Below are 26456 nucleotides of genomic sequence, written 5' to 3'. Positions count from 1 at the left end.
AGACAGCCTACTAACTACTTGGGAAGTCGTGTGAACAACTCCCAAGTTCAGCAACAATAGAGTCCTGCCACAGAGGGAGGTGTTACCTCCTCCTTCCAGGAAGCCAAACAGGGTGTTGGCCCAAAAGGCGAGCGTCAAAGTGAAAGCCACTTTTGGTGGGCAAATGGCATTCATACTTCTGTAGGGCTGCCCCTTTTTTCAGGTAGACAAGCTGGTAGCGGGTACAGAGAGGGGAAACCAGTTGCCAAACCAGTTTTTCCGTGGGCGTGTAGCCCACAGGTAGCAACACCTCGAGGGTTGGCTACCAAGCACCTGATTTTCAAGGAAGGGGGTCAGACATCTAGAGAGTGGGCAGAATAGTGCACTCTGGGAATTCCCGATGCCACACATCATAGGGCAGGAGGAATCCTGGTAACCCATTGACTAGTGACGGCATCATCACCCCAGGGCACTTTCTAGGCATACATCTGGCACCTTGAATCTCCGATTAAATCCGGACTGGTTATGGGACAAAAGGTGGACAGCCCTGCTGACCACTGGACCTGGCAAGAGAGACTACACCAGCCCCAGGGCTGATCCTGCTGCTCCTTGGGCTAGTAAAGAGAAGACTGTGCCTGTGGTGCCAGGCTCGAGGAAAAGTTGTTCCAGAGCCCCAGACCAAAGTTGTGACTCCAAGGGTCAGTCGGCTGACCCCCTGTTCCCGCGCCTTTGCATAAAAGCTGAAGTCACCTGTCCTGGCCAGTCTGTAGCCACTGGCAAAGAATTCCTGCCGACCGCAGATGTGTAGCCAAGAAGACCTCTAACCCAGCCTCAAAAGTTGCACCTGTGTCTGGTAGACTCACGAGAGTCATCAGAGCGTGGATTAGTCGCCAAAGATGAAAGCTAGCCCTCACCAATGGATATCTCTAGACCAGCTCTTTCAAACTTTTCAGAGTTAACACATTTTATGGTTACAAAAGCTTGTTTGCGCTTTGGACTAAAAACCTGAGATTTATGTTTTACTTAAACATCTGTACCTCCGGTGGATTTTGCTCATCTTGGTGTCTAATAATTCACCACAATACACCACAATCATATATGGTACCTTTGTGCGACCTTACAAAACCGTCCTGGGTGCAATCAGGCTCATTTGTAAAACTTCTAGCTCAACCCTGGGTAATGTACATTTTGCAAGGAGTTAGAGCAACGACACTGAGGTCTGGTTAGCAGACCTCAGTGCACTTTTAGTCGAAAAACCAGATGCATCAGTCCAAACCTTTAGGGGTGATCATGCAAAAAGAAGTATTTCCTTACACTGTTACTTGTTAGGTCTACACTTTCACTGCTGCTTGTTTCTCATAGTCAAGATGGTTGGGTTTGGTGACGAAACAACACACAAATTACCGAACCCATGGTAAATAAGAGAAGAAATGCAATAAAATTGGGATTTGGGAACTCGCCAACAGAGAAGTATGCATAATATGTTGAACTTGGGCTACCATATCAGGGAATCAGTATGTTGTGTAGAAAAATGGCTTGATTGCATATTCTTTCTGGGTCTCCTATCCTGCAAGTTGTTTGATTCAAACTGTATGTTTCTTTGTTAGGAAGTTAATCGTAATGTCACGGGAAAACTGTGAGGGGCAGCAAAGAAGTATTGTGGCAACATGACGAACTGTGTATAAATGTTGATCTTTTCGCAACAAAATGTGATATTTCCCATTACACAGTTGGGGGAGCTAGATCTTTGGGATTGATTCTGTCTCGTGACTCACACCATAAAAATAATCCTGGCACATTCTTAGGAGAAATACGTTGTTTTGATATGACCTTATTTACTTTCCAGCCTTTTTATTTAATCCAGTCCCCTCTTTGATAGTTGGAATTCACAAGCCATTCTCAGCTGCATATTACCAAGCCTTCTCAATTGTCTTTGTTGTCTGCAAATGTGAATATTTATAATTAACTTGTTTTTTGGGTGGTATGGGGGTAGTGAGAAATTGTCCATCTCCTAGTGCCAGCATTCCTGGACCCTGAGAAAATAAGGGTTTATTAAGAAAAAACGAATAAGAGCCTGGTACAAATAATGAGACGTGGACATCCACATGGAAGTATAGAAGTAAGAGGACATCCCAATTTATATCCGTATGCCCGGATGCCGTTTTACTGACTGAAACTGATAGGAGCAGGCAACAGCACTCGGTAAGATCAACCGAGCTTTAGAGGATATTGGGTTAGTGTAGGGATTCAGATTTAACATAACAAAATCAATACTATTCCTTCTCCTGAGCGCTGACTCGATGACACTGGTGTTTCACTGAAAAAACAACTATATTCATTTAAATACTTAAGTACATGTAGCGGGTCAGAGATAACCAAGGGGACACGTGCTGTTTTTAAAGAAGGTTTTATTAATTTTAAAGTGCGTCTGGGTTTCGGATTACTCCGGTAGTAAGGAAGTGGGCTTTCGTGGGATTTCTTGTCCGGGCTGGCGCGGCTTCGTCTCTCAGTGCTGTTCCTGCTCCACTCCAGCTTGTCCGGCTTGCAGGGGTGCCTCAGGTACCGTGGGGCCAGAGAGAAAGAATACAGCGCGGTATCAGTGTATGTGACAGTAGTTGTGCACAACAGGGGAAGGGAGTGAGAATTCACACGGTGCTCGTTTTTTTACTACCTAGGTGGTGGTACGGTGTGTCGGTGGTGCTCAGGGTCTGGGTAAACGGGAGGTGCTTTACAGGGCTATTCGGTCGGGTGCTTTAGGGAGGTTTTGAACCCTTCCTTCCCACCCACGCTGTGACACGACTCCGTACCTGCTGAAGCCACACTTCCTTTGAAGTGTGGCACGGGGATTCGCCTGTCCGTTGGCCTCCTGGCTCTGCGGCAGCGGCGTCCTCTTCATCCTAGTCTCCTCTTCGGTTCGTCCACTTTCTGACGGTCTTCGGTTCCTCCTTTCTTGCGTCCTCCTTCTCCTCGCCTCCAGGTGTATGACACACCTCCTTACTGTCCGTCCGTGGAATTTCTTGTTCCAGAAAGTCGACGTCACTGAAGGGGGCGGGTCCCGGATCAAACTCGGCCCAGTTAAAGTAACAGTCCTCGTTTCTTGCCTGTGGGTCGGGCACAGAGTACCTGATGGTTGCCTGGTCCAAGGGGGGCTGTGTGGGGAGAGAAGAAATCGGTGATCGTCTGCTCTTGGGCACTCGGACCCGCCTCGCCTCGTCACACACGCCCTCCCTAGGATTCTCCTGATCGGGGAGAGGAAGTCCGCACTCCCATTTTCAGACCCTTTTCGGTGGCAGACCGTAAAGGAGAAGGGTTGCAACGACAGGAACCATCTCATTACCCTGGGATTCAGGGAAGCGTTCCTGCTCATCCACTGCAATGGAGCCTGATCAGTGTAAAGTGTGAATGGGTGGCCCTCCAGATAATAACGGAGCTTGTCGATCGCCCACTTAACGGCGAGACACTCCTTCTCTATTGTAGGGTACCTCACCTCCCGGGGAAACAACTTTCTGCTAATGTAAAGGATAGGATGTTCCACCCCGTCTGACCCTATCTGAGACAGAACAGCTCCCACCCCATAATCGGAGGCATCTGTATGTACAATAAAGGGCTTGTTGAAGTCAGGTGATGACAACACTGGGACGGTGGTAATGATCTTTTTAAGGGCGGTAAAGGCGTCCCACATCTAAACTGTTGGGGAATGGAATAGGTGAGCTTTAAAGTCCTGTTTCAAAGTGTGGGTGAGGGGAGCTGCGAGGGCCGAAAAGGAGGGGATAAACCGGCGATAATAACCGATGAGTCCCAGGAAGGCTCTCATCTCCTTTTTGGACGCGAGAAAGGGTGTTTCTGAGATTGCTCTGATTTTCTCGATTTGAGGCTCTATTAACCCATGCCCCCGTACATATCCTAAGTATTTTACTTTGTGTAATCCGATCCGGGATTTCTTTGAATTAATGTGTAACCCGGCAGACTGTAGTGTTCTACAAATGGTATCTAGATGTCGTAGGTGCTCTTCCCAGGAAGGACTAAAAATAATAATGTCATCTAAGTACGCAGAACTATAGTCCTGATGGTTTTCCAACACCTCATTCATAAGGCGCTGGAACGTTGCGAGGGCTCCATGCAACCCAAACGGCAACACGTTAAATTCATAGAGCCCGTCAGGGGTGGCAAAGGCCGTCTTTTTTCTGTCTTCTTCCCGTAGCGGAACTTGCCAATATCCCTTGGTCAAGTCTAGTGTACTTATGTATCGAGCCTCTCCGAGTTTTTCGATTAGTTCGTCCACTCTGGGTATGGGATAGGCGTCAAAGGTGGAAACAGAATTGAGAGAGCGAAAATCCATGCAAAAACGGGTACTACCGTCCGGTTTGGGCACTATAACTATAGGGGATGACCAGTCGCTTCGGGAGGGCCGGATGACGCCTAACCGTAACATTTCTTCTACTTCTTTCTGCACGGCTGTCCTCTTGGCTGCTGGTATTCTAAAGGGCCTTAATTTCACTGTGGTTCCCGGCCGTGTCTCTATCCAGTGTTCTGTAAGAGAGGTTTTCCCTGGTATGTCGGAAAAGATAGGGGCAAACGGCTTTAACACCTGCAGTAGAGTTGTGCTCTTGCTTCTTCAGGTCTTCGTTGATCACCAGTTGTTCGAGGGTGGAGGATGTGGATGTCCCTGTTGGTAAGGTCAACCGAACATCCTTCGGTGGGGGTCCCAACCATTTTTTAAGAAGGTTGATGTGATACGTTCGTTTTTTTCTGGGGGACACCTGTAGTTGGTAACTGGTTTTCCCTATAGTGTCAAGAACTTTATAGGGCCCCATCCATTCGGACTGGAAACGTTTCGAAGAGGACGGTAGCAATACCAGAGCCCAGTCCCCCACCTCCAGTCTTCTCCATTTCTTTCCTTTATCTTAATACGTTTTTTGTTTGATTCGATTCTTCTCGAGGTTAGCATGTGCGAGGTCTCTCAGTTTTCTCAGGGTGTTCTTGAGAGAGAGACTGTAATCCAAAATGCTTTTCTCCTCATTTTTTTCCGACTCCCAGGCTTCCTTAGTCATCTCCAAAAGCGACCTAGGCTGGCGTCCGTAAAGCATTTCGAACGCTGAGCAGCCTAGACTGCTTTGGGTTTGTCCCCTTATAACGTATAACGCCAGGGGTAAAAGGAGATCCCAATCCCATCCGTTTACTGACAGCATTTTTTTAAGAGTGGCTTTGAGGGTCCCGTTATAGCGCTCCACGAGCCCATCGGTCTGAGGGTGATACACCGATGTTTTTATTTGATGCAGATTTAGGAGCATGCACACCTCATGCATTAATCTGGACACAAATGGTGTACCTTGGTCTGTTAGGATCTCTTTCGGTAAGCCCACTCGAGAAAACAGTTCAATACATTTCTCGGCTATGGCCCTAGATGTTGGGGATTTTAGGGGAAAGGCCTCGGGGAAACGTGTGGCATAGTCCACTATTACGAGTGCGTACAGGTTTCCTTTCCGACTCTTTGGAAGGGGCCCGATGAGCTCCATCCCAACCCTTTCGAACGGGGTGCCTATGATGGGAAGAGGTTGTAACGGTATCGCAGGTGGCCGGTGTGTGTTCTTCTTTTGGCAGACTTCACATGCTAGGCAGTGTTTTTTTATCTCTTGGTAGATCCCCGGCCAACAAAAATACCGCAATATATTGTGGGTGGTTTTTTCACTCCCCATGTGTCCTGCTAGCAAATGTGTGTGTGCGTAGAACATGATCTGTTCTCTGAAGGAAGAGGGAACCAATAACTGTAAGGGGTCTTCTGACTTTCCCTGTCTATAGAGGAGCCCATCTTGTATCAAAAAACGGGGAAAGGTCGGTGAGGGACTGTCTTGTTCAGCATGTGCTTGTTCCCATGCATTGAACAAGGTGGGATCATTAGTTTGCGCGAACCTAAAACTCCTGTCAGAGACCCAAGGGTCGGGGGAGAGTAGGGCTGGTACATCCTTTGGTGGTGTGGGAGGGAAGCCTTTAATGGACGTAGAAAAAAGGTTGTGAAAATGGGAGTTGTCTGTGCCTATGATGATTTCTTCAAGCAAGGTTTCAAGTACGCCTACCTTTACTTCTTGGGTTTTCCCATTCTCTATTTCTAGGGGTACTTGTGCCAGTGGGTATGCCCTCACGTCCCCATGGACACATTTAATGTAAACCCACCTCTTGGGGAGTACCTGAGTGGAATGCACAAACACCCCCTGAATTACGGACTGTTTACACCCAGAATCTAACAGGGCTTTGGCGGGCCTCCCATTTACTGTAACCCTTACATGATATGCGCCTCCTAGTTCCGCCGAATAGAGGACAGTCTTCGGCAAGTACCCCACTTCCATGGGTTCTTCAGAGCCCTTTTTCTGCGGACATAATCGAGCAATATACCCCCAGGCCCCACACTCGAAACATTGAGGGTCTTTAAAGGTAGGAACATCTACTTTGTGGGGGCGAGGCATCATTGTTTCTGTAGGAGTTCTGGGTTTCTGATCGGTTTTTACTGGTGGGCTTTGTGTTTTTTTCGGGCTCCCACGCGTACATTCGTGGTTGAGCTCTTGCAAAGGTCGCTGCCATATCGATCGCTTGAGCGGTGGTTAGATTGGAGTGTTGGCGTAGCCATCTTTGAGTCCCATACGGGAGAGCGTCCAAATATTGCTCCAAATATATTTTGTCCATGATTTCTTCCTTGGAGCTGGTTGTAGGAGTAAGCCATTTGTCGGCGGCCGCTTTCAACCTAAAAAAAGGGTTTTGGGGTTTTCACCTACAGCCCCTCTTTCTTTGCGAAACCTGACCCTGTAAGCTTCTGGGTCCATGCCCAGATGGTCCAGAATAATCGTTTTGACCGTGGCATATGCGGTTTCACCTGTAGCATTGGCGATTTGGTAGGCTGCTTGAGCCTCGCCGGTTATGAGGGGGGCTAGGAAGAAGGGCCACTTTTCTACGTGCCACCCACAGGCCAAGGCGGCTCTCTCGAAGTTGAGTAAGATCGCATCAGGGTCTTCTCCCGTTACATACTTCTGTAGGGATATCCCCGAGGGGGTGCGGGACGGATGTGGTTCTCGTGGGATGGGGTTCCCGGTTGCGTCAGTCACGAGCTTCTGTAACCCCTCCAGCTGCGCAGACACTGTGTTGGTGAAAGTTTCCCGGTCGGCTTTGGCCGAGTTGAGTTGCTGTTCCACCATCCAACCCAGCTGTTCCTGTCCTTTCACTAGGTGATGCAGTATGTCTTCCATCTTCTGAGGACAGATGGCTATCGGGGTGCCCGCATTCTCCACCACTTGTAGCGGGTCGGAGATAACCAAGGGGACACGTGCTGTTTTTAAAGAAAGTTTTATTAATTTTAAAGTGCGTCTGGGTTTCGGATTACTCCGGTAGTAAGGAAGCGGGCTTTCGTGGCATTTCTTGTCCGGGCTGGCGCGGCTTCGTCTCTCGGTGCTGTTCCTGCTCCACTCCAGCTTGCAGGGGTGTCTCGGGTACCGTGGGGCCAGAGAGAAAGAATACAGCGCGGTGTCAGTGTATGTGACAGTGGTTGTGCACAACAGGGGAAGGGAGTGAGGATTCACACGGTGCTCGTTTTTTTACTACCCAGGTGGTGGTACGGTGTGTCGGTGGTGCTCAGGGTCTGGGTAAACGGGAGGTGCTTTACAGGGCTATTCGGTCGGGTGCTTTAGGGAGGTTTTGAACCCTTCCTTCCCACCCACGCTGTGACACGACTCCGTACCTGCTGAAGCCACACTTCCTTTGAAGTGTGGCACGGGGATTCGCTTGTCCGTTGGCGGCCTGGCTCTGCGGCGGCGGCATCCTCTTCGTCCTCGTCTCCTCTTCGGTTCGTCCACTTTCTGACGGTCTTCGGTTCCTCCTTTCTTGCGTCCTCCTTCTCCTCGCCTCCAGGTGTATGACACACCTCCTTACTGTCCGTCCGGGGAATTTCTTGTTCCGGAAAGTCGACGTCACTGAAGGGGGCGGGTCCCGGATCAAACTCGGCCTAGTTAAAGTAACAGTCCTCGTTTCTTGCCTGTGGGTCGGGCACAGACCCGCCTCGCCTCGTCACAGTACATACCTGATTCATGACATTAAAGAAGCATATGAAACGTAAAGTAGGGCCACTGCTTGTGTGTATTGACCAAGCGGTAAATAAGCTGCTGTGGTTCCCCAGATCACTGATGGGATGTATTGCACTAAGCAAAACGACCCTCAACCCAAGATTACTGTATGTGCTGCAACATATGCAAATTGATCTACTTCAGGCATCCTTCCAGGGTCTAGATGCAGCGTTGAAGCAATGGCTGTGGGGGACCGGAACGGTGTGTATTGCACTTGCTGTGCTTAGTTTCCCCTGTAGGATTAGATTGCTCTTTAGAGGATTTGCTCTGTGCGTAGGCACTATTGTTTCCACTTAATATAACCCGCATTTTGTTTCCTTGTACAACTTGGGGTGCCTCGCTCCACCTGTCACTTTTCATTATGTTGAACTTTCACTTTAGTTTGCTAAGCACATCATGTACTTTTATTTTTTTATGCATGACAAGTTGCTTCACCCACTGCTGCCATTTTGAACACTGCAGGGTACTTTTACCCGTTGTAGGCATGAACGCACCAAAGACTAGCCTGCCAGCACCCTTCTGCACTCCTGCTAGACCCAGGGCCGTCACCCAGCCCAGTTGAACCCATACCGGTTTCACACCAAGGCTGATATCTACCGTGACCTCAAGTTGTTCACCCCTCACAACTTCTTAACCATGCCTCAGAGGGGGGGCGAGGTCCAGGAGGCCTCCTCAGCAAAGGTGGTAGGTGGTGGGCAGGAGATTGGGCCCCGTCCATGTATTTTACAGGGGGTCGCTCTCAAGTTTTGTTTTGCCACTGATAAGCTTGCACTGATCTTTTGTTAATATCTGCCTTACATAGTCTTCCCTGCCCCACACCTCCCTTATCCTATCTCTAATTACCTGGTGTACCTCTGGTCCTCACTCAGCTTTGCTGACTTTGTCACTTTGCTTAAAAATATATCATGCTCCCTGGATGGTTCAAAATAAGACTTGGCTAACAACTACAGTTCCAGGATTCTGTCTGATTCTCTGTGGCCTCTGGAAGATTTGTCCCACCTGACAACGACCTTCCACCTTTTGATATACTGAAGAATATACGAGAGCCAAATCCCCTGTAAAACAACTAGAACGGTTATGGTGTCGCAACTGTTTTCCTGCAAATAGGTCTGATTTTTTAAAATGTATTTTTATTTATGATTTTCAAACAAAAAACATAATGTCGGGTGGCGGCAGACACAGCTCCACATAGGACTGTTTACATTGCATGGTGATTTATCAGTGTTATCATTTACAGTCCGGTTCATCTGAAATGAAAGATGTAGTGGTGACCTAACAACCCACCAGCCTGAGCGAAGTGCTCCATATACCTGAACTCACATACACTTATACAATACTAATCCCTTTAGTGGGTTGTCCATCACCCTGTATGACTACCGTCATTCATGACACATCCCCATCTGGCCTATTTTTAAAGGGGTTGCAACGCATACATATGTTCAGCTAGCCACATTTGCCTGTACTAGAGGTGTGTTGCTCTCTGATTCTCTCGCTTGTTGGCCTGCCAGGAATGCCTTGTATGGACCCCATATTTCTTTAGGGCGACTTTGCGGTGGGCGAAGATCCCGGTATGTGTCTGATTGCATACTGCAATAGGTCATGTCCCTGTGCCACTCCTCAAGCGTCAGTTGCATCTCTCCATCTCGCTAGCAGTAATCCTATAGCTACCAGGCGCCTCACACTAAGATGTATCTCCTTGTCATATTCCAACAGCGACATCAGTGGGGATACATCCAAAGTTTTCTCAGTAATGACCACTAGTTCTTGAAGAACAGAACACCAAAAAGCCCCAATTCACGTACAAGGCTAGGCCAGGTGTGCAAAGTCAGCCTCTATCGCGCCACAGCATTGACAAGTGGGTGCATCACACAACCTGTAGCAAAATAATCGGATAGGGGTGTAATATACTCTGTTAATGTGTTTAAAGTAAATCAGTCTGTCTGCTATTTAAAGAAACAGTTTTTATAACAGAACAGCAGTATTGCCATTGTTTATCAATTATAGTTCTCCCTAAATCATTTTGCTACTTGATTTGGGCCCTGGAAATGTCTTGTTTGCGAGCCTCCTGTGCATTTGCGTAACGTCTAGACACTGGGTGGCTGGGGAAGGGTCTCTGGATTAGGGATCTAAGGTCAGGCATTTCCGGAGGTTCTAGGCTATCCTAACCCAGCCGGTATCCGAGAGCACACCGGGCTCTGTGAAAGTGGAACTGCTGAAGAGCCGTGGGGTTCTCGGATCTCTCACTTCTTCGCAAGTTAGCATAGTGCCATCTCCAAATAAATCACCCATAACAGTAAACCCCAGGGCCGTTAAAGCCGACTGCATACCTCTCTACCTCCACAGGGAACAATGTGCACCAGCTTATTGGAGTATTTGGTGAATATAAAAGGGATCCCGCCAGTTTCTCAGGCAAACTCTGCCAAGAGTTTACTGTTATGTTCACTAGGTCAATGACTATGCTTGCGGGACGATGCCCCATACAGTATTTATTTTTTTAATTTATTTTTGTGTTTTATAGAGAGCGAACTTGACCCGTTAGGGTATCAGAGCGCTTTATAGAATCATAGAGTTGTACAAAAGGCATGGAATCATAAAAGTATTCAATCGATTGGGAAGGGGCGGGGTGGTGGATACATAAGGGATAGAAGGATACATATGTACAGTTTACATTAGTTACTCAAGACAAGGCCCCAGGTTTCTTGGTGGGGTGACTAGGTCATCAGAGGGAGGCAATAGCTGGAAATTGATCAGGGTCTCTGTGGTTGTTGAAGGTAAAAGTTTAAACGAGGAATTTACCCATAAGGAAGGTTTTGGCCTTCTTTTTGAAGCGTGCCAGATAGGGGATTCTTCTGATGGCGGGTGGGAGAGAGTTCCATATTCTTGGCGCGGCCCCAGCGAAAGCCCGATTGTACGTTTTTTTCCCCCAAATCGTGCAGGCTGGAGCAAGAGGTCTCTGGCGGACCGGGAGTTTCTGATTCCTCCGGATACCACAATTTTCTGTGCAAGGTATGCAGGGGAGTTTGAGTATAAAGCCTTGTGTGTGATGCATGCCAGCTTAAGCTGTATTCTGGCCTCGAGAGGAAGCCAGTTCAGCGCTTTCAGGTGTGGAGAAATGTGATCGAATTTCCTTGTGCCGGTAAGTAGTCTGGTGGCCGCGTTGAGGCAGGCTTTTAAAGGTGCCAGCGAGATCTTGGGTAAACCCGAGAGGGTAGAACAGCCATATTCCAGTCTAGAGATGACAAGTGCTTGGACTGCCATTTTTAGATCAGGAGCGTCAAGGAAGGGTTTCAGTTTCCATAGGTTGCTCAGGTGGAATCTGGCTGATTTGCCATCGAGTTGATGTGGTTCTGAATGTTCAAGTTGTAGTCAAGGGTTCCAGTGATTTGGCCAAGTCCATTATGGTCAGTGGGCAATTTAAGGCTGTGATGGCCATAATCCATATCTGAATCTCAGGGTTGGTTTTAGCGTGGGATATTAGGAGAAATTCTGTTTCGTTTGCGTTGAGTTTGAGTTGATTGGAGGCGAGCCATTGGACAGTCAGCTTCAGGACCTCATTCAGGGAGAGAATCTCCTCGAGGGATGAGATTTTGATGTAGATCTGAGTGTCGTCCGCGTACATATGGTAGGAGATATTTGCAGTGCGTAGGACTTCAGCAAGAGGTTCTAGGTAAAGGTTGAAGAGGGTGGGGGACAGCGCTGATCCTTGAGGGACTCCAATCGTGACCGGAAAGGGAGGAGACAGGTTGCCGCTCATTAGGAATCTCTGTGACCGGTTTTGGAGGAAGGATCTAAACCATTATAGGAGAGAGCCATCCAATCCCATCCTGTTTGATGCGTTCAAGTAGCTTTTCATGGTTGACCATGTCGAAGGCCGAGGATAGATCTAGGAGGATTAGGAGACATGTTTTGCCTTGGTCAAGGCTTGGAGGGCATCATCAACGATGTGGAGCATGGTGGTTTCAGTGCTGTGTCCAGGTCTGAATCCGGATTGGAAGTCATCGAGTAGGTGGAAGTTGTTGATTTGTTGACTTAGCTGCAGTTGCACACACTTCTCCAACACTTTAGCTAAGAGAGGGATGTTGGAAATAGGTCTGAAGTTGCAGGGGAGGCTGGATCCAGTGATGGCTTTTTCAAAATGGGGAGGCCTTGGCCGCCTTTCAGAGAGTCAGGGATCGATCCCTGCCGGAGAGAGGCGTTAATTATTGCAGTCCAGCTAGGAATAATGGATTGGGCGGCGGTAGCTAGGCAGTTGGAGGGGAGCGGGTCATTAAAATGGTTATTCGGGTTTAAGGTAGATAGGATTTTAGAGACGCAGTCTTCGTCATAGAATGTGAAGTCGGTCCAGTGTGCTTGATTCTTAGGTGAAGCCTGTCGGGGCGGCGTGGAAGGAGGAAGCAGGTCAGGAGGGGGTAGAGCGTATGAGGCGGCACTAAGTTCGTTACCTAAGGCTTTGATTTTGTCTGCAAAAAAAGAGGAGTATTCCTTGGATGATATTAGAGACTTGGGGTTTTCTTTTGATGTTTTGGCCAGTTTGTTGGATTGGTGTTTGACCAGTTCGAAGAGTTTGTGGGGTCTGTTCTTGGTGTTCCCCAGTTCTGATCTGAAGAATTCTTTTTTTTAGTTGAGGATGTTCCTGTTGTAGGTATTTCTGGCCAGGCGTAGAAGTTTTAGATGTGCGGCAGAGGGGTGCTGTCTCCAGATTCTTTCGGATTGCCGGAGGGATCTCCTCTCATTGTTGAGGGATTCAGTGAACCAGGGTTTTCTATCTTTGATTTGAGTTCTTTTTAGTTTTAGTGGGGCTAGGTCATCCAGTATGTTCAATATAGTCGCAGAGTAGTGATCGTTGAGGCCATTGACCGTTGTGATATGCGAGGGGGGGGGTCAGATTTGCACCGAGCCTCCAGTTCTCTGTGGTCCAGGTTCTTGGTGTCTCTTACCCAGCGTTTAGGAATCACCGGCTGCGGTGCCCTTGTCTTGTGGGTGCCAGGTAGTAGGAAGGCGATGGCATGGTGGTCAGACCAGTCACATGGTCTATAGAGATAAGCTTGACTGTTGATTCCTTAGAGATGATCCAGTCAAGAGTGGCCCCTTTCGAGTTGGTTGGTAGTGAGCAAGCTTGTGTCAGGGCTTGATCGGCCAGGAGGTCTTTGATGGCGTTGATAAGAGGATCCTTGGGATCGTTCCAGTGCAGGTTGAAATCGCCAAGGAAAATGTCTTTAACGTTGGAGGAACTCTTAGCTGTGAAAATTTCCATGAGGTGGTCAGTGAAGGAGTCATTCTTGCCTGGGGGGTGGTAAAAGATGTGCAGGTTGCACAGTTGAGTGAAGTTGCTGCAAATGGAGAGGGCGAGGTATTCGCAGGAGTCGTTGGTATCCGTCAGAAGTTCCGTGAGCGATAGATGCAGGCGATGCCTCCTCCTTTCTTTCTAGGTTGCCTGTCCAGCCTTGCAATGTTGTAGTTGGGAGGGACTAAGAGGTCCAGGCATGGGGATGAGGATTCGTTGAGCCATGATTCTGTTAGAATTGCTAAGTCAAAATTTTTGTTCAGGGTGAGAGCAGCAATATTAGCTGCGTGTTAAACTGCCGATCCGCAGTTAATTAAGAGACCAGTCTGAAATGGGACGGAGGGAGTGTCGGGAGTCGGGGAGGACAGGTGTACAGGCGCTAGATTGCTTTTAATCACACTTCTGTTACGGATGGTAGCTGATCTGCTGGGGTTGATAGTGACCGTGCAGGTGGGATGTTCGGCAATCACGTCTAATAGACAAGGGGTAACAGGGGCTGCGTTGTTGTCCTGGAGGATGGCAAGGATTTCCTTTTCAGTGAGGTCTAGCGGACTTGATGTTGCCAGGGTAGAATTGTAGGAGAGGACGAGAGCTAGGGTTTCCTCCTCCGAGAGGTGGCAAGGATGCTTGCGCGGGCGAAGGTGTCTCAAGGATAGAGGTAGTGGGTGTTTGGGGAGCTCTGTGATTAGAGGGTGGGGTGGAGTTCAGCAGGGGTTTGAGGTTAGCGAAGTAGAGTTCAGTGAGGTGAAGGAGGTTCGTTAGATCCAGAATGGAGAAATGGATGCTCTGAATTATTTTGGCAGCTCTGGAGTGCAGAGTTTCGATATCCATATAGGAGGGAGGCACTAAAGGACAGGGGGGCAGTGGTTCAGAAGCAGTTCTATCTTCATGCATACGGGATAGGATAGAAGGGCTAGCTCGACCTGTGTCATAGGTCTTTGGGGGCGTCTTAGTCTCACGGTCGGAGCGGGGAGCTAGTGGGGAGGGGACCGGAGTTCTAGGACCGATTCTGTTGGCAAGGCCGGGAGATGTGCTAGAGGGGTTAGGATGAACTGTGTTAGGAACACTAGGAGGGGTGGTTTGTTGGCCCGCATTGTGGAAGGCATGCAGCCATCAGCCGCCATCTCCTCGAAAAGCGAGATCAGATGCAGAATCAGCAATTCTTGGTATGCTTTATAAAAGCCAACTGTGAGGCCATCTGTCAGGCACTTTGCCAGAGGACATGGCTTGGACTGCAGCACAAATTTCTCCAGGGTTTAAAGGAGCCATAAGTTGTTCCCTGTGCTCATTGGTAAGCCATTGCATGGTGATGTGTTCTAGGTAGTCCGATGCTTCCTTGTCCTTTCATGCAGCCTGCAAGCCATATAGATTAGTGTAGTATCTAACAAAGGACAGTATCTGTTGGGTTGTTGCAAGCTTCCGCCCTCACCCATCCTGTATGCCAGGGATTGTGCTCACATCTCGACGGGGTCGCAGCAGGGAGACAAGCATGGCACCACGCCTCTCTCCCTCTCCCCAGGCTACTGCATATTTACCTAAGTGAGTGACCTCATGTAATGCAGTTTCGTGGTAGTCATCTAACTTGGTTCCAATCTCACCCAGAAGATGTCCCTCCGCTGTCTCCACATGTTGTTTCTCTAGCTCTACGATTTCTTTTTCAAGAGTGGCAAACCGATTGCGCAGAGCCCTGAGAACCCTGACATGTTTGGACATTGCGAGGCCATGCATAAAGGCCTTAAATGATTCCCATACTGTTGCAAATTTATCTACCAAGCCTGTATTATGTGTGAAGAATTTAGTGAATGCTTGCTCTATTTCATCACAGAATGTAGTAGGGAGTATTGGGGGAAGCGCCAGGTAAACGGCCCAGGATGAGATGCGCCCAGTTCCAGGTGCAAAATCACCGATGAGTTGTCTGAATACATACGCAGCAGTGGCCTACACTCTCTCACATGAGGACCAGTTTTCACGATAACAGCCAGTAAGCAATGCAGGTGTTAAGCATGTACCAAGCAGTAATGTGTAAACCCCCCAGCTGTGGGAGGTTTATGGCTTCGTATATCCAGGAGACCTTCCCTGCGCATTATTTCAGTAATCGCGTGGGCAGCTGCCGCAGGACCCCTAGCCATGCTCTTGGATCTGTCCAACTCTGGATTTAATATGCAATTGAAATCTCCCCCCCCCCATATCCTGGGTAGGTCTCCAAGTGCAAGGAGGTGTTCTTTGAGCGAGTTGTAAGTGAGGCTCATCGAAATTCAGACCATAGATTCAGACCAACAGTATCGCCAAGTCCCCTTTATTGCACCGTACGGCCACATATCTGCCAGCTGGTGCATCTAATACCGTCTGTAATTTTACGTTCGAACCCCTACGTGCCCACACCAAAGCTCCCCTAGCATTAGAGGTAAAGCCTGCCACTACACATTGGCCCCGCATTCTGTGTTGTGTGAGGACCCCACTGCCCAGGACCAGGTGTGTTTCTTGCAATATTGCCACATCCACCCTGTGTCTCTGTAAATAGGCTAGGATCTTTCGAATTTTCCTGTGGAAGGTAAGTCCCCTGACATTCCATTTTAGCAGGCGTAGCATTGGGGGATCCGCAGAGCCCGAGGCTGCCTGATACAAATCACCCAGATTCAGTGGTGTGTTTCGGTCTTTCGGTGTTATTTAGCTTCCTGTCCTTGTGTTCTAACTTTGTACGTATTCCCTCAGTCGACATCTGCAAGACATCTCCCCCTCCACCCACGCTGTGTAAACCCCCAACCGACATAGTAAAACTCTCCACTCTCCCCTTTCCCCTCCCTCCCAAGTTCCCCTGACATTGGATAGTAACAGGACTGTGTGGTACACCCCAGTGGGCAGGTGGTTCCTGACCCATTACTTATTATATACTTTTTGCATGCCGCTCTCCAACAGAACTTGTGTGTATACTTATTCGTAAGCAGTAATTTGCGTGTACCCATCCGCGCTCTATCTCCTAGAGGCCTAGGGCTGAGTGATTTACCAGTGTCTAATCCCCAATGCGCCTGTCCAGTATAATATTATAAAGTACAGTCATATAATGTGCACAAGATTGACCCATTACCTTGTTCAGTTCTCAAACCATACACCAAACTGGAGGGGAAGGCCACCCTGTAATCTCCAGCAGGAGAGCCGATTCACCCTTGAAACTTCTTCGTTGCAACAGAAACTCATTTGGGATCACTGATGACTTATTCATCTTACAAAGTATTTGAGGTCCCTGCTTCTTGCGAGGGCTCCGCCTCTTCGCTGTCTAACTGGGGAGAACGTTGCCGCGTTCCCCCAGATCCTCTACAACTGAGGAATTGCATGACTTGCTTCAGATCATTGAATAAGGTTGTCTTGCCACCGATCATGACATGCAGTTGAGATGGATATAGTATGTCATAGTCAATTTGGAGTTCCCTTTTTGGTGTGTTTAAAGAGATGGCACGCCTCCTGCACCTGTTGGGTGTAGTCTGGGTATATTGCAATTTCAATGCCCTCATGCCTGAGTACGTTTAGTTCTTCAGCACCGCATCATGATCCCTGTAATTCAAGAGGCAGCTGGGCCCCGGGGACAGGCCACGGGGCTAAAGATCTGTGTGCTCACTGAACTATAAATACATCCAAGAAGGTCTCTCTTCCCAGTAGACCAATAAGTGGCTGCTCCACAAGGTGCTCCATTTTGGCATTATCCGGTGTCTTCGAAAAACCCACTAACCTAAGGTTATTCCAGCTCGAGCTGGTCTCTAAGTCTTCTGTCTTGGACTGCAGCACTGATAGAAGCTTGTCCACATTTTTTTGAGAGGTGGATAGTGAAGTTTGTGCATCCTAGGACTCAAATACACGCTGTTCCATGGCATCCAATCTTTCTGTGTGCTTGTCGAGATACTCCGACATGCGGTCCATCCTGAACGTTAAGTCGTCTATCTTGCCATCAATCTTGGTGAGGCTCTGCTGCATTGTCATCATAATTTGCTTCAAATCTGCTATTTCCTCCATTCCGGTATCACCCATTACATTCTCCTGCGTTGCGTCACTGTCCCATGCTTTTTGGGTTTTTCCTGAGATCATATTGGAGCTTGGGCTGTGATTGATCTGGTTTGCCCATCGTCTCTATAGTGTTCCAGTAGATGTGCGTCAGACTGGGCTCCCCCAATTAAACCTCTCCTTGGGTTGCTCCCCCTTTGTATCATGCAGTCAGAGGTGCTCTCCCAGGGCCGGGTCGCCCCTAATGTGCAGGACCCAAGCCCTCATCTAGCTGTGAGCAGCGGCGTCACGGCAGGCCAGAGGCAGTTCTGTAAGTTGGGGGTCTGGAGGATGAAGATGTCGCTCACTGTGTGCAGTAGCATCCACTAACTTGTGGGAAGTGTTACTCCGCTGACACACAGCACGTCTCTCTCTCACTCTCTCTCTCTCTCTCTCTCTATCTATCACTCACTCACTCACTCACTCACTCACTCACTCACTCACTCACTCACTCACTCACTCACTCACTCACTCTCTCACTCACTCTCTCTCTCTCTCTCTCTCTCTCTCTCTCTCTCTCTCTCTCTCTCACTCTCTCACTCTCTCACTCTCTCACTCTCTCACTCTCTCACTCTCTCACTCTCTCACTCTCTCACTCTCTCACTCTCTCACTCTCTCACTCTCTCACTCTCTCACTCTGATAGCTCTGACCCGGGCGCCCTCCTGGCGCACAGCAAGAGGATCACGTCATCGATCTGGATCCAGGAGCCACCAAGACTTGTGGCTCCGGCCCAGCCAGGAACCTCCAAGGCCAAACTATGCCGGTGCGTGCACTCTCCTCTTCTCATCACCAGCCAGTCGGCTGCGACTCCATGTCAGCTGCTCCTCCGGAGCTGTCTTGGGCAGGCCACCACCAGCCTAAACCTGGGGCACCTACAAAGCACCACTGCCTGCGGGCATGCAGCGCAAGCCACGGCCACCCCAGCACGGGAGGCAGTATGCGGTGGGTTCCAGACTCCGCGCCATTGGAACAGATCCTGCAGTTCGCAGCACATTTTGCAAGTGCTCAACAGCCCCCCACTTCTCGTTTTCGGGAGCCCCCATGTATTCCGCTACCTCAGGGTACAGCGGGGCTGGGTTTCTTGCTCAGCATACTACAGGATCATGACACATCGTTGGGTGGCTACCGGAGCTCGCTTACTGAACGTCCACCTATGAGCCAGGCAAGCTCCGCCTCCCCTCACATAGGTCTGATTATCTCTCTGCTCTTATCGCCAATAAAAAAGCAACCTGACACACTTGCGCTGCTTACTACTGTGTTGAAACCAACTCAGCCTCAATCTCCACCAGAGAACTATTTAACACTGTTGCGATTTTATTTCACCTTGTTACAAGAATCTCTACTCTTTCCTTAGGACATTTTGAGAACTTCTTTATGAGTTTTGTACAAATAAAATCTCCAAAATCACTGCCACTTTCATTAAATCCATTTCTCCCTCCTATTTTATGTTAATAAAATCCTACTTTCCCTGATGGTCTTTCTGGGTTTGCTTTGCTTCCCATTGTTTGGTTAGCCACTTCTGCGGCTAGTGTTAAGTCTAGATCCCCACTTAACGTTTGCCCTGCCTCAGTACTGAGCAGGTCCTCCACCACTATGTTTACCTGTCTCACCCAACTATATACTGCCTCCTTACATTCAACCAATGCGCCTTCCATCCACTAACAAAAATACAAGGCTGTTTCTCTGGTCTTTGTTAACTATCATCCCATCACTTCATCATGCACCTTCCCTATTCATCCAAACCTTTGGAAAAACTCATCATTGGCTATCTCCCTGAATCATTACAGAAATAGCTCTTCTTGGAGTTGTAGATGATCTTCGTATCCTTCTGTATCACTGCAGCAACTCAGCCCTGATCCTACACGATATATCTGCTTGCTGCTTTTGACACAGCATATTATCCTTTACTTATTCTTTACTTTCCTCAGGTTGGAATCCATGGCTTAGTTATCTTGATTCTTATCATTCCTATAGGAGCGTAAGCAGGCAGTACATCTCCCTGCTTTCCATTACAGATTCCTACCTTTCTCCTCTGGCGCCCCTAAAGGTTCTTTAATAAGTCCCACTCTTTTAAATATCTCTCTCTCCTCTGGCTCACCACATCCAATTCTTTTGGACAATATTCAAATACTTCTCCGTTTGAATCAACAGCGAGAATCTTTGGTGTTGGCTTTCTAGTATAATTACTTGGATGAACACCAATTGGCCAGGGTCGGATTGGGATCACAATTCGTCCCGGGCACCAACAAAAAAGTGGCCCACATTACCAGATCATTCCTATTCCTGAAACAGCAAATCTCATCGGGCTCATTTTTAGACACACGTTTAATAAATTATGTATTTTAAAGCTCATAGAGTCAGAAACATCGGTGAAAACTAAAAGCACTACATTTTGGCTGGGCAGGCGAGGTGCAATAAAGTGCCCCGCAGGCCACAACAGGCCAGTTTTCGAATGTCTTTGCCGGTATAAAATTGAAGAAAATCACCTAAAGCTGGTACTTTCTCGTCTGGTCGATGTGCACTTTAAAGTTGAAACAGTAAACATAAGGTGAAAGAAGTTTAAAATGTGGTGTAGGCTGCTTTAATGATGCGTGACTGATAGTTAAAACTAAACAAAGGAGGAAAAGCCATGTTAAGAAGGAATACAGACTTTTGTATTATTGTATAAATAATCTGCTCTCATTATTATGTTGCAGTCTTTGCAGACTCTGAAAACATGAGCAAACAGAAGGTTCTATTTTTATTGTGCATTTATTTTTGTCGGGTGAACTAGGCCCAAGGGAAGAGATTACATGAGCCCCAGTTATCTTACAGAAAATCAAATTCATTTTTATTTTAGGCCTCGGACAATTAAGTCATTTGCCCAGAATCACAGGGTTTTTAACTGAAGCTGGAACTCGATCCTATTTCCATAATTCCTCGTTGGGCAGCTCTGACCCTAACATTACATCCTCTCAATTTTCCTATATCGGAAAGGTGCCTCACAGCCTATGTAAAACAAAAACCACCAAGGCCTGAAAGACACTGGAGCCAAGGTGCTAACAGCAGGCCCTCAGCGAGGCCAATTCACTTACTCTCTCCCTTTCCCAGCCAACTATAGCTTCAGGGCGCTAGCCTGGACGGGGAGCAGTGAAGAAAGGCAGAGAGCTGCTGCTGCTCCACGGGAGCCAGATGAGGATGACATCACCTGGACCCAGCTGCACTCTCAACGCCACACCTCAGTTTAACAGCCCAGCAGGGGTGTGTAACACTGCTTCTGGGCAGAGTGAGGGGGCAAAATAAAGAATTCAGTGTCCAGAACAATACTGGCCTAGAGATGCTGCTGCAACCTTGCATGTTGCTGGCGCCACATTACAGTGGTCTGGCAGGCAAAACAGTGAGGCTCTGTGGGCCAGTTGACAAAAATCAGCCCACAGGCGACCCTTAGGCACCGGCCCATCACCCTATGCTGGACTGCCCACCTTCCCAGTCCGAGGCTGCAATCGACTTAAACTCAGTTAGTATAAAACCTATGTTTTGCTGGTTATAGACTTGGCCTTCATCTGCTGCTATTGCTGGTAGCCAGCTGAACTGTCACTCCTGCTTCTTCTTCCACTGTTTGCAATCTTGGTTTTCTCTTTGACTTCTCAGTCTCCTTCTCTGCACACATCTCTCACACATCTTTCATTTGCTTCTAATGTATCCGGCATCTGAGGCAAATTCTTCCTTTGAACGTAAATAAACCTGTAATCCAGGCTGAGATTCTTCCCTTAGATACAAAGAGAGGAGCTATACAGGGATAACCAGGCAAAGTGTCACCCTCCACTCATGGTAAACTCAAAAAAACAAAAACCCTATGTCACACACTCTTCAAAAAACACGTTTTTAGCTAAATATCATAGAGCTCCTGTGGCATAGCCAACTCTAGGGAACCTACCAGCTCTGGTTAAACTCCGAGTCAGGCAAATACAAGACTGCATATGAAAAAATTAGGAACTGGTGCCATGGAACACAACTCCTCAAAGCAAGAACATATTCATAAAAAATATAGGAAGTGCCTCACTGAAGCAACCACCAAGAGAGTGTTGGCTAATGCTTACCAACTAGCTCATTCCATCATCATTGTCACTTTCCTATTAGGGCAGTAAAACCCATATAGTATGTGTGTGTCTCTCTATACTAAGCCTGGGCGGAGTTCCGCTATGCGGAACTCCTCGAAGTAACAAAGAAAAACTGCCATGCCATGCGGAGTTCTGCGAGCAGCAGAGTGCATTAGGCTCATACCGTTCATGGCGATCTTGAGTGCCGGGTGTCTGTCCCGCAGTAAGATCATCACGAACGGCACCATGCTTAGCGCAAGAGGGCGCAGCTTCCTTTCTGCTGCTTGAGTAGATTTTCTACTCAATCGGCAGCTTTCTCAACGCGAACTGAAGGTTTCTCAACAGGGGAGGTTGCGACCAGCCGCGACCACTCGCATTGAGAAATTCGACCACTGCATTGAGAAATCTCTCCAGGAGGTTGATTTTCCTCGCTCGCGCTAGCCAACTAGACCTTGACGAAGGCGAGCAAAGAAAAATCTTGCCGGGAGATGGATTTTCCTTGCTCGCCAACGTGACGTTGACAAGCGCGAGCTAGGAAAAAAACATAGCTCCCTCTAGCGCAGAAGAGTTTTGGGGAAATCTGCGTGCTCCGTAGTGTGGAGTACAGAAAACTCCGCAAGCGGAGTTCACTGACCGGGGTTAATCTATACTGTGTTAATGTGATGATTTCTACACTTAATTACATGAGGGTCCTCAAACTACGAGTGTTAGTCCATTCCTATTGATGCAAGGATATATAAAAATGAGTCCACATGGCATCCGTCAAATCTTTTAACTTGCAGGCTAACTTATCAGGGCCTGAGGACCTGTGTGTCATCCAACTGTGCACCATACCTGCAAATAAAACTGGAAGGGTGAGAGATGGTGGAGGAGAAAAGGGAAGAAAAACAACCATGTGAAAAACCTAAAATGGTACTGTACTCACTAGAAATAAACCCATTTTGTCACTAATAATCCCTATTTACCACAAATCCTCCTCTTGAACGCCTACCAGTGGGTAATGGGAATGATTTACCCACTTAGCCCTCTCTGGAGAACCCGGCCTCTTCCAAAATATCAGTTTAGGCGCTTTAGGTTTCTGCTGCAGTTGTCGGGCGATTACACCCTCACTCTTCTTATATCATACAACAGCTCTCGGTTATGGCCCCACTGACTCTACTTTCAACATCCCAACTATCTCCCCTACCCCTGGTAGAGAACCCAGTGTGAATCTAAGATCTTTGAATAGGGATAACCTTCTTCAGATCTCCATGTCTCACAGTGAAGTAGTCACTACCAGCACACACATCAAAACGTTGCTTCCCAACTGCAGATCTGCTGTGAAAGACGCAGCAGATATTTCAGAACTCATCATCTCGCAAAAATTAGACCTCTTGATCCTTACTGTAACTTGGCTTAATGGCTCCTCCTCTGCAGTTCTCGTCATCTTAATCCCTCCTGATTATGCCATTATCACATGCAATCTACCTGGTACGACTGGGGGGGCATTGCTTGCATACATTGCTCCAATCTCGTGCTGAAACAAACTCAAAATTCTCTGATGTCCTCCTGTGAGCAACTAGTCACTGAAATCTGGAACAAGGACAAGATTGTCTGTGTGCTCCAGACAATTTATCATCCACCAGGGGATAATCTTCCCTTCATCGAGCAAATTATGGAGTTCATAATCTCATGCTCAGACCAACTCCGCCATATCTTCCTCGGAGACTTTATCCTTCATTGGACCGTCATTGATGATCCTTTAATATGCTTCTTTAAGGTCTTCCTCTCTGACCTCTATTTCACCCAGGTCTGCAAGGGACCTACCCACAACAAGGGCGCCGCCCTCGACCTTATCGTAGCTGAAGACAACATCATTCAACTTGATGACATTTTACCCTGTGACTGGTCGGATCATCACCAAATGTCCTTCCACATTCTGGAAAATGTCATGCACAGACAGGGCCAACCATGTAAAACCAAACAACTGTTTCGTAACCGGAGTGACAGCAACATCAACATTAGTGATCTAACATCCAGTTGCAAGAATAGTCTCAAGCCACCCCCTAACATGACCAATTTAAGCGACCTTACTGATCACTACATTTACTCTATGATAAGTATTTTCGACTCTATTGCTCCAAAGGAACTCAAAAGGATTCTGTTCAAACAATCCAAACCCTGGTTTAATAACTCCCTAAATGATGATCGTCACAAACTTCGGCATTCAGAAAGACTTTGGAGAAACTCTCCCTCCACTACCAGCCTCAATCAGTTAAGGAAGATGAGAAGCGCATACAACAAATGTATTCGCAATGCTAAAACCGATCACTTCAGGGCTCAACTTGACAGCGCTAAAAACAGACCCACAAAACTCTTCGAAATCATCAAACAGCAAGCTACCCACTCTACCAACCCTAGCTCGGCAAACATAACCTCCTTTCCTAGCGGGGGGGACTTCTCAACACACTTCGCTGAAAAGGCTAAGAACATTTAACTTGAGTTGCAACCTACCACTCCTAATCTGTGCCATCTGAACTCCCCTGCATCATCAGAAAAACCTAGGGAACCTTCTGCTGCAAGTGCACCTTCCTTCCACATAAGTTGCACTCCCAAAAACAACGCATCATGGAATACTTTTCTTCTACCGGATGACTTGGAGCTGCTCCAATCTATAGCGTCCTTAAAACCTTCCAATCACTTCAGCGATCCATTACAGGCCAAGTTTTTTAAAGACCTTAACCCAGCCATCTTCCCTCTGTAGTCCTGGATCTTCCAAGTATCCCTCTTACAGGGAAGGATTCCAGATTGCCTCAAGTCATGTCAAGTCACTCCCATCCCAAAGATGCCCAATGCCGACTTAGCTGATCCCAATATCTTCCGTCCGATCACCAGCATCATGACTCTAGCTAAATTGCTAGAGAAATGCATCCACACACAGCTCTGCAACTATATTGAGAAAGTTCAGCTCCTTGACCTTTACAAGTCGGGTTTCAGAGTGGGGCACAGTACTGAAACAGCACTAACTCATATAGTTGACGATGTCTTGAGATTCCTTGATCAAAACGTCCCTTGTCTTCTGATTCTTCTTGACCTGTCCTCAGCATTTGACACCATCGAACATTTGTAGGAAGGTGGAATCTGACTATATGGTTGCCCCCAACTTTTTGCCTGGTATTTGGATGGTTTTTTGACCAGTTTGGCTGGGATCCTGCTATCCAGGACCCCAGCCTATCTGCTTCCTCCCTAAAACTGATGTGAGTACCCTAGGTACATTCCAATTGGATACTGAGGACACCCTACCAGCCCCTTGTAGATGGTACCCTAGGTACCCAGGGCATGAAACCCCCAGACCACTACTGTAGTCTGGGTAAGGTGGTGCTTGCACTCCTTACAGGGATACAGGTACCCTGTATCCCACCTATGTACAACACATGTATTCTCATTGGTCACCCCTCAAGCAGGCCTTGCTACTCCTACAAGGAAGGGTGCTGGGATATGTGTGAGGGGGGACCCCTACCTGAGTAGGGCCCCTCTGCAACCCTCGTAAAAATCATTGCTGGATTGTTTGTAGTGTAGCCATACCATATACTCTTAACCGCATTATAAGTATATCGCGATAGCGTGATAACTCGAGAATGGCTACACAGAACCATATTGTGTTTGTTGTAAAACATGTAGGAATCATACCCCCAGTCCAGCCATGGGCATGAGGGCATGATTCCCCCCTACTAGAGGGGCGATATGGGAAAAGCGGCAGAATTTAGACACCAATTTAAAAGTGCACACGTATCACAAAATGGATGCTACTCGCCACCGACACGACTCTGGCTGCCTGTTGCTGGGCAAAACCCCAGCCTCGGCAGCTGGACAATAGGGATCCTGTTGCAGGGAGACAGGCTATGTGGATTGGAACTGGGTGGGTGCACCATAGGATGCCTTTCAGAGTTGCACGTAGGCTGCTACAGCGCCTACATTCTGCATACACCGCCTAGAACCGGTTCAGGGGCATCCTGCTCCTTGCCCAGGCGGGAAACACACAAAGGGGAGAGGGTGTAGCCACCCTTTCCCACCTCAACTCTTATTGGTGGACACTGATCTGGACACTCCCCTAATCTTGTGGATAAAAGTGAATAACGTGTCCCCATAGAATCAGATAAATCTTGGACTTCACAGACCTGCCCTTCGACGAGCTGCTGCCCAGCTGACTGAAGAAATCTCCCTTGGGGTAAAGGAGTTACCCCCCTGCTTGGCAGGCACCTGAAACACTGCAAGTGACCCGGTTGGACCTTCGCTGCTCCTTCGGACATAGACGACTCAAGTCTGAGCACTGTGGACCGCGTGGGTGCCGAGATCCCCAATACCCCAGGACACCGGCCACCTCTTGCGTAGCACACAACCCTGACCAGTGGAGAAGTTGTGCTTTGGCCCAATATTGAGCCAACCTCTCACAGCAACTGTGTCAAAGATCAGCGCCCTAGCTCACTCCGGTGGCCCGTAGGCACCCTTTTACGCACTCCAAATTGCTGCCTTCCGCGGTCCCTTGTCTCTCGACTTGTGGGCCCTAGCGGAGGTCAATCTTTACTTTTAAGAGTTCCCCTGGTTGCTCCAGGCCTGCTCTACAGTCTCCTCGAAGGAGACTTCGCTCAGACCTCGTGATTTGTTCATCTTGCGTGGGTTGCGGTTGCCAAGGCTTAGTGGATCCAATCCAGACACTAACACCGCAGCGACCCTCATCCTTCGTGGGACAGTCGCCCTCCAGAAGCTGGCCTTCCTTGAAGCCTCCCGGAGCCCGTGGCTGCAGATCCAAGCTACACCTTTTCCACTTGAAGCACCCGACATTGAAGGGCTCTTTTCCTTGAGCTCCCTGGTCACTGTGCCGTGACCCAGACTCTGTCCCCTCTGCTTTCAGGTTCTCCTCTACAAGATCTACAACTTCATTCTTCACGGCATCATCAACGCTTTTGGCTAGCAGCAGTTTTGTACATTTTCCCATT

The 26456-nt window shown here is 48.2% G+C and overlaps 1 protein-coding gene across 2 annotated transcripts in view; it reads left to right on the top strand.

The window, feature by feature from the left end:
- TRAPPC12 (trafficking protein particle complex subunit 12) overlaps window positions 1-26456 on the top strand; it is an 820049-nt gene that overhangs the window by 181342 nt on the left and 612251 nt on the right. The window lies entirely within an intron of this gene.

Source organism: Triturus cristatus, chromosome 6, assembly GCF_964204655.1.
Source record: "Triturus cristatus chromosome 6, aTriCri1.1, whole genome shotgun sequence".
Taxonomy (NCBI): Eukaryota; Metazoa; Chordata; class Amphibia; order Caudata; family Salamandridae; genus Triturus; species Triturus cristatus.
This window is presented reverse-complemented; position numbering and strand designations above follow the sequence as displayed.